Source organism: Lethenteron reissneri, unplaced genomic scaffold, assembly GCF_015708825.2.
Source record: "Lethenteron reissneri isolate LAM-NWPU_2019-01 unplaced genomic scaffold, ASM1570882v1 scaffold_1222, whole genome shotgun sequence".
NCBI classification, from domain to species: Eukaryota; Metazoa; Chordata; class Hyperoartia; order Petromyzontiformes; family Petromyzontidae; genus Lethenteron; species Lethenteron reissneri.
Genome location: NW_026890918.1, coordinates 37,696 through 45,208, shown reverse-complemented (window position 1 = coordinate 45,208; position 7,513 = coordinate 37,696).

Below are 7,513 nucleotides of genomic sequence, written 5' to 3'. Positions count from 1 at the left end.
ACCTCACAGTGCGGGAGATCTCCGCACGGGGACACTCACGTCCGTCGCGACAAGACTCGGCACCTTCGTTCGAACGCCAGACGCCGCTGGCGAGTCCTCTGGGAGGACGTCTGCACATCCCGCTCCCGAGTGACCCTCTCGCCCGCGACTGGAGCAGCACGGACCCTGCGGCCCCACCCCACAACCTCGACCTGCTGCAGGAGCTGCTGCCCACACTCGTGCCCGCCATGGAGCAGCTCCTGGTGGAGGCCGAGCGTAGGGGCCTGACGGGGAAGCCCTCCCAGGACCCTCGCGAGCCGGGCTCCGCAGCCCTCCTCCTGGACCCGGGGTCCCAGCCCGAGGCAGCAGGCGACGTGGAGTTCCTCGGGTGCGGCCCTGGGGACTACGACCCCAGTCCGGCTCGGGCCGCGCTAAGGGACGCGGCGTGGGGGAAAGACAGCGGGCCCCGGGCTCGCTTCAACCCCGCCGATCAGCTGGCGCGGCAGCTGATGCGGGACAACCCGCGCTGGAATCACGGAGGTGTCCCAGACTCGCCGTACCTGCGGGGGCTCGTTCAGGCCGCCGGGGTCGTCGCTGGGAGCCCTGGGCCGCAGGGGATGGGTTGGCAGTGACATGGAGGCGACACGTGCGATACGATGCCCCATGTGTCGGTCCGCGCGCGTGGGAAGCGTTTGTTGTTTCGAGTCTCTTTATTATTTAGGAGACATCCAGAATTTCAATCGGCCCGCTTGGCCTTTCGTTCAATATTAATCCAGCGGCATTGTACTAAAGCGAGCACATTCTGGACCGGTTTAGGCTTTCTGGGTCTCATCCGTTTACACAGTAGCCATGATCTGCAACGACGCGTGATGAGATTGTATACTTTATTATATAGTGTATTGCAGTAAGAAAATAGTCTGAATACATAAGATGTTACGCCAGTAGGAAAGGTAACGCGCAGGCCGCCAGTGTATAGGGGGGGTCTTGGCCCCCCAGTGAGAGCAGCGGGGATCGTGGGGGTCTCCAGCCCCCGGGGTCCCGAATTCACTTCCTACCACAGCGGCTGGGATGAGGAAGTAACCACCGAGGAATTAAACTTATTGTCATCTGGCTCACCGAGGGGGGTGTGAGTGATAATCAAACACGCATTTTGTTTACCCAGTAAAGCCCAATTGAGTCTCGAGATTATTTTTGTCAAAAGATTTAACGTTTTCACGTTTACAGTATTTAGATGCACCAGGTGAGAATTCAAGAGGCCAGGATAGTCTCGTTTGCAATAGTGACCGGAAGCATCAGTTTGCCAGTAAGGGGCGATGATTTTCTGGGTATAATCCCAATTGAGAAATGTGCAGTGCAATTTTCGAAATTTAGAAAATGAGCAGATAGTCCTGCATTGGTATGTTTGGTCGATTCCATGAAATCGAGTTTGGTTTCGTTCGGGAAGAAACTGAAGAACCCAGGAGAAGACCTGCCACGCATTATACGAGGGGTGACATTCAAACTTTCGCACTGGTGGATTCAGGAATCTATTGTGCTGCTCTTACCATCTAGCGGCCCAAGTCTACGACCCCTCGTGTTTCCAAGTCACCCATCCAAGTACGGTACGAACCAAGCTCAAAGCAGCTGAGCTTTCCAGGCAGTCACCCATCCCAGATGTATTGTTGTCTATAACAGTTCCCGTATCCCGGTCATACATTTCGTAGCGGCCTCTTGTGGCTGGACGTGGCACCTGAACCCATTACACACAACGTATACTAATAAAAACCCATTACACACAACGTATACTAATAAAAACCCATTACACACAACGTATACTAATAAAAATGTTCTGACTCACTCGGTTTGATGCATGTATCTTGAGCTTAAGAATCGATATTGATCGATTAATCGAGGTACCGCGGTGGCGAGATATTAACTACCTCGTCTGGTATACAGGAGGTCGTGGGTTCTATCCCGACCCTTGTATATTTGGAGTTTGCATGTTCTCCCTGTGGTCGCGTGGATTTTTCCTTGGGTTCTCCGGTTTTCCCCTCCGCATTTGGAAATGTGCATTTAGAGTATTTGGCTGCTATTCATTTCCACACGATATGCCACTCCATTGAGCTATCATTTGTGACCAGCTCGCTTCAGAAAAAAAGACCTATATAGCTCAGTGGGCCTTACCTGGTAAAATTTAAAAAAAGTTAGACTCAATGACGCATCGTTACAAGTTCACGACAAAACGAGGTGGACCCGCTCGCTCCGCGCGGTGGAATTCGCGACACCACACGCTGTGTTGCAGCGCCCTCTCGTGCTCAGCCATCGAACGAGTCATTCGTGTTCACATCCACTATTGACATTGCCTTCGTTTGTGCTTGTTCAGGCTAATGCTGGGAATGGGGCAGTACAGACGCGTGCGCACGAGGCAGTGCAGACGAGGGCAGTGCCCGTTAAGCAAGTAAGGGATGATGACATCCCGGCCAAATCCGTTGTCGCTACCGCGCCTCCTCGCCAACCCTCTCAACCCTCCGGGCAGATCTCGCAGCAGCAGCTGCTGCTACAGAGGCGACACGTAATGACCCCCACCATCTGCGCTCACAGTCTCCCCACCGTCTCGCCTTAGGTCTTCCCCCTTGGTAGCGAGACCCGCGAGGACCGTTCCAATGCCTGAGTATCAGCGGAGTCAATCGCGAATCGTGACAATTCATGGAATGATAATTGGTTCTTTACCCTTCTATCTGGCAACAAAACTGACACCTTTTTACAAGGAGTCATGTTTGCATAGACCGCAATACCTGCAGTCATAATACAAACAAAAGAACATAACTCTGATAATGTGCACTGTCCTTGAAGTTGATTGGTCCACACCCGAGACAGCTTTCCTTCGAGCCTAGTCTCATATGGGTTGGACCAGATGACGCCAAAAGGCGCACAAAAGGTGTCAGTTTGTTGCCAGATAGAAGGGTAAAGAACCAATTATCATATTTTTACTGGCAAATGAGGTCCCCATAGTGTTAATTCATGGAATCTCTGGGAAAGGGGGGTCACGATTCCCTACAAAGCCCCTCTGTAGACGGCAGCTCAACTGTCCGGCAGCGGCTTCCGAGCGTGCACGAGCGGGGACGTTGAATTATCGGCTAAACAACAAAAAAGTCAAGCAAACTTGCTCTGTTCCGCTACGTCCACGGCTCCTGTTGACTCAACGGGCTCACTAAATGTCTTTGCTTCCTCACCACACCCTCGTTGTGATCTATGTTTCAGCAGCGTCTGTGCTGCTAAAAACCCCTTTGCCGTAAACAACTTAAGGCTCCGTGGGGCAGAGTTCCCCGAAGCCCCATCGAGGCCCCCCACCACGCCACTGCTCTCAACGTCATCCAATCTGCCTTTCTCGCAAATCAGCTTGCTCAAAGAAAGTAACGTATTAACTATAGTAGCTATACATTACACTTAACGTAGTGCCGTTGGTTGCTGGCGGCTTGGCATTTTGGGCTTTTAGTGGCCTGTGATAAGCAACCGCTATTTTAAAGAACACAAAATATAAAGTCGTTACACACTGCCCGCGCCTCATGATTGATAAACACGTGCATAGAAAGCAATAGTTCAGTGCAAGAGAGAGATCGTGTACGTATGTACCAGCACATGCGTGTCCACGCGTGTGTCACGCATAATGTAAGGTACGCCGATTCAAAGTTGACACATTGCCAATGTTTCGTTTTATATTCCTTCGTGCAAGTTGCTTTCTCTCGTAATCGCTGAGGAACCACAGAGAAGCTGGAAGGAAGCCACGCGGCGAGGAGGCCGGCGTTACCAACAATTGCCCAAGCTCTGCGGTTTTCTCCATATACAATATTTTTGTGTGCCAATTAATGCATTGGCAGTGGCGCGCAAATACAAACAACAAACGCCACGGAATCCTTCTGCGCAGCACGTGAAGGATTCGTTGCGGATTCGATCTCCTTAACATTACGTAGGGCGTGTATAGTCACCATCAGGAGCGTGTAACGGACTTGGGCGACGATTGCGAGACCGACCCTCTGGCCGTGATGGCTGCTGATGCGTTCCTTTTGGCGCGCGCTCCAAGTGGCCGCTTGGGCAACAACAAAAATCCTTCAATGACATTTCCGCTTCGCTCACGTCAACACAGAGCGCAGGCGACAGGAAAATATCACTCGAGGTAGGCGATTATGCAACCGGCCACTGCCTGCATTACTCCCCCGTGCCCTTATCGCGCGGAGCCATCTCCACTAAGGGACGTAACATCATTAACAAGTCTGACACGTGGTTACAGAACGTGTGTGTGTGTATGTATAACACGCGGCAAGATATAATCATAAACAAGCTTTGACCATCATCATCTTCTTTTCGTCCGGGCTGTAATTCTCTAGAGCGACGGCGTTGTGCGAGTGACCGGCACGCCACGCGAACATCGCGACGCATCCGGCCGATTTTAGGGCAATCGTCGCCGCCGATCGTCACGCGGAAACCGGTGGCCGCAAACCGGTTTCTATTGTCGATTGTAGAGTGGCTCGGACGTCAGCAAGTCTGATCGCTGCCCTCCCCCGGTGGAGAACTCGCCGTGGCGACTCTCGGTCAGCAAAGAGTTGGCACGGCTACACCGAGTTTGCGTGCCCAAGATATGATTCGTAAACCAGCTTAGGGGCCGTCCATAAATGACGTCACGCGATTTTTGACGATTTTTGACCAATATATGATTCGTAAACCAGCTTAGGGGCCGTCCATAAATGACGTCACGCGATTTTTGATGATTTTTGACCCCCCCCCCCCCGCCAGTCACACGGCGTCACAAAAAGTCAGACCCCCCCTCAAATATGACGTCACAATGCTCTGCCCCCCCCCCAAATAAAACATGCTTAAAATCGCTTTAAACTATTGTCATTGTAGTGCGTATTTAATGTGGCGCTGCACTCTGATGTTGCAGGAGAAAACATTTATTAAAAAGTATATTTAATTAAGTAGAACGTGTTGTCTATATTTATTTAAAGTTGCGCATTTTGATTTTGATGTGACGTCACATTTATCAAACCCCCCCCCCTCATCATCACACATCGTCACAAATGTCCCCCCCCTAGGTGCGTGATGTCATTTATGGACGGCCCCTTAGCTCGTGGCTAGATGCAACTAAGTGGCTCGGCGATGACATCCATGACCACAACGCGTTAGTTTCACAGAGCGTCACGCACTTTGCATCTCGCAACGCTTTTTTGCTTTACAAATTTGTAACGCGCGGAGGAGCCGCAGACGAGAGGGAAGGCAGCAGCGGCGACGAGCCCGGCGCTCCGAACAATTGCCCAAGATTTGGGGCCCATGATGTATTAAGATGTGTTCAGCTAATCGACGCGTATTCGTGCACGTGGGAGGGGAACCGGAGTAGCCTGAGAAATCGACTCGTGCGAGGGGGCAACACTCGATCCTGCACAGATGGACCGGATTGACGCTTGTCCGCATTCCGCTCTGTCGCCTTCTGCCGGCGAGCCGGGGAACGTTCGCGTGATCCACCAACCCTCGCCTCCCCCCGCCGCCCGGCAATTTCTCGTGACAAGCCGACGTGGTTGCCGGTGACGGGTTGCCTTAAAAGTGCTCTCGTTTTTTGTCGACAAACATAAAAAAAAACCACTGCACCTGGACGCCCACGGTGATTTATCACGGCGTTCGGTCTTCACCATGCCGCCATCCGGTCACTCGCTGGCTCACGAAATACACCCAATTGAAGCGCGCTAGATACAATAATATATATTGCGATACATGATGGAGCGTAAATGTTTGAAGCGAGCTTCTAGAGATGAGTTAGTGGCTGCGAAGAGCTGGGGAACGGGCGCCGTTCCCACGTGATCCCCACGGCACTAGCTGAGGGCACTTGTCGAACTGTGGGCTAAGGCACTGGCCTGCGTGTGGCAGCGCCCAGGCAGCCTCATCAATCCCCTCCTCAACACCATCCTCATCTTTTGATTTAAAGCTTTCGTGACTGCAGGGATTCATATTCTTGGTTCTTTCGGTAAAGTCACGTAGAAGGGAAATAATAAAACAATAAAAAATTCTCACGACGTTTCGACTGCAACACAAGTAACCTGATGATAATTGCTTGTGTTGCAGTCGAAACGTGATAATTTTTTACTGTTTTATTATTTTATTATTTCCCTTCTACGTGACTTTACCGAAAGAACCAAGAATACCATTCTCATCCTCAACATCATCCTCACACCATCCTCATCCTCAACACCATCCTCATCCTCAACACCATCCTCATCCTCAACACCATCCTCATCCTCAACACCATCCTCATCCTCAACACCATCCTCATCCTCAACACCATCCTCAACATCATCCTCATCATCAACACCATCCTCATCCTCAACATCATCCTCATCATCAACACCATCCTCATCCTCACATCATCCTCATCATCAACACCATCCTCATCCTCAACACCATCCTCAACACCATCCTCATCCTCAACACCATCCTCATCCTCAACACCATCCTCATCCTCAACATCATCCTCAACACCATCCTCATCCTCAACATCATCCTCAACACCATCCTCATCCTCAACATCATCCTCAACACCATCCTCATCCATAACACCATCCTCATCCTCAACACCATCCTCAACATCATCCTCAACACCATCCTCATCCTCAACACCATCCTCATCCTCACATCATCCTCAACACCATCCTCATCCTCAACACCATCCTCATCCATAACACCATCCTCATCCTCAACACCATCCTCATCCTCAACATCATCCTCACACCATCTTCATCCTCAACACCATCCTCATCCTCAACACCATCCTCATCCATAAAAAAATCATCCTCAACACCATCCTCATCCTCAACATCATCCTCATCCATAAAAAAAATCATCCTCAACACCATCCTCATCTTCAACACCATCCTCATCCTCAACACCATCCTCATCCTCAACATCATCCTCAACACCATCCTCATCCTCAACATCATCCTCATCCTCAACATCATCCTCAACACCATCCTCATCCTCAACACCATCCTCATCCCCAACACCATCCTCAACATCATCCTCATCCTCAACACCATCCTCAACACCATCCTCAACATCATCCTCATCCTCAACACCATCCTCAACATCATCCTCATCCTCAACACCATCCTCATCCTCAACACCATCCTCATCCTCAACATCATCCTCATCACCATCCTCAACATCATCCTCATCCTCAACACCATCCTCAACACCATCCTCATCCTCAACACCATCCTCATCCTCAACACCATCCTCATCCTCAACACCATCCTCATCCTCAACATCATCCTCATCCTCAACATCATCCTCAACACCATCCTTATCCTCAACACCATCCTCATCCTCAACACCATCCTCATCCTCAACATCATCCTCAACACCATCCTCATCCTCAACACCATCCTCATCCTCAACACCATCCTCATCCTCAACACCATCCTCATCCTCACACATCCTCATCCTCAACACCATCCTCATCCTCAACACCATCCTCATCCTCAACACCATCCTCATCCTCAACACCATCCTC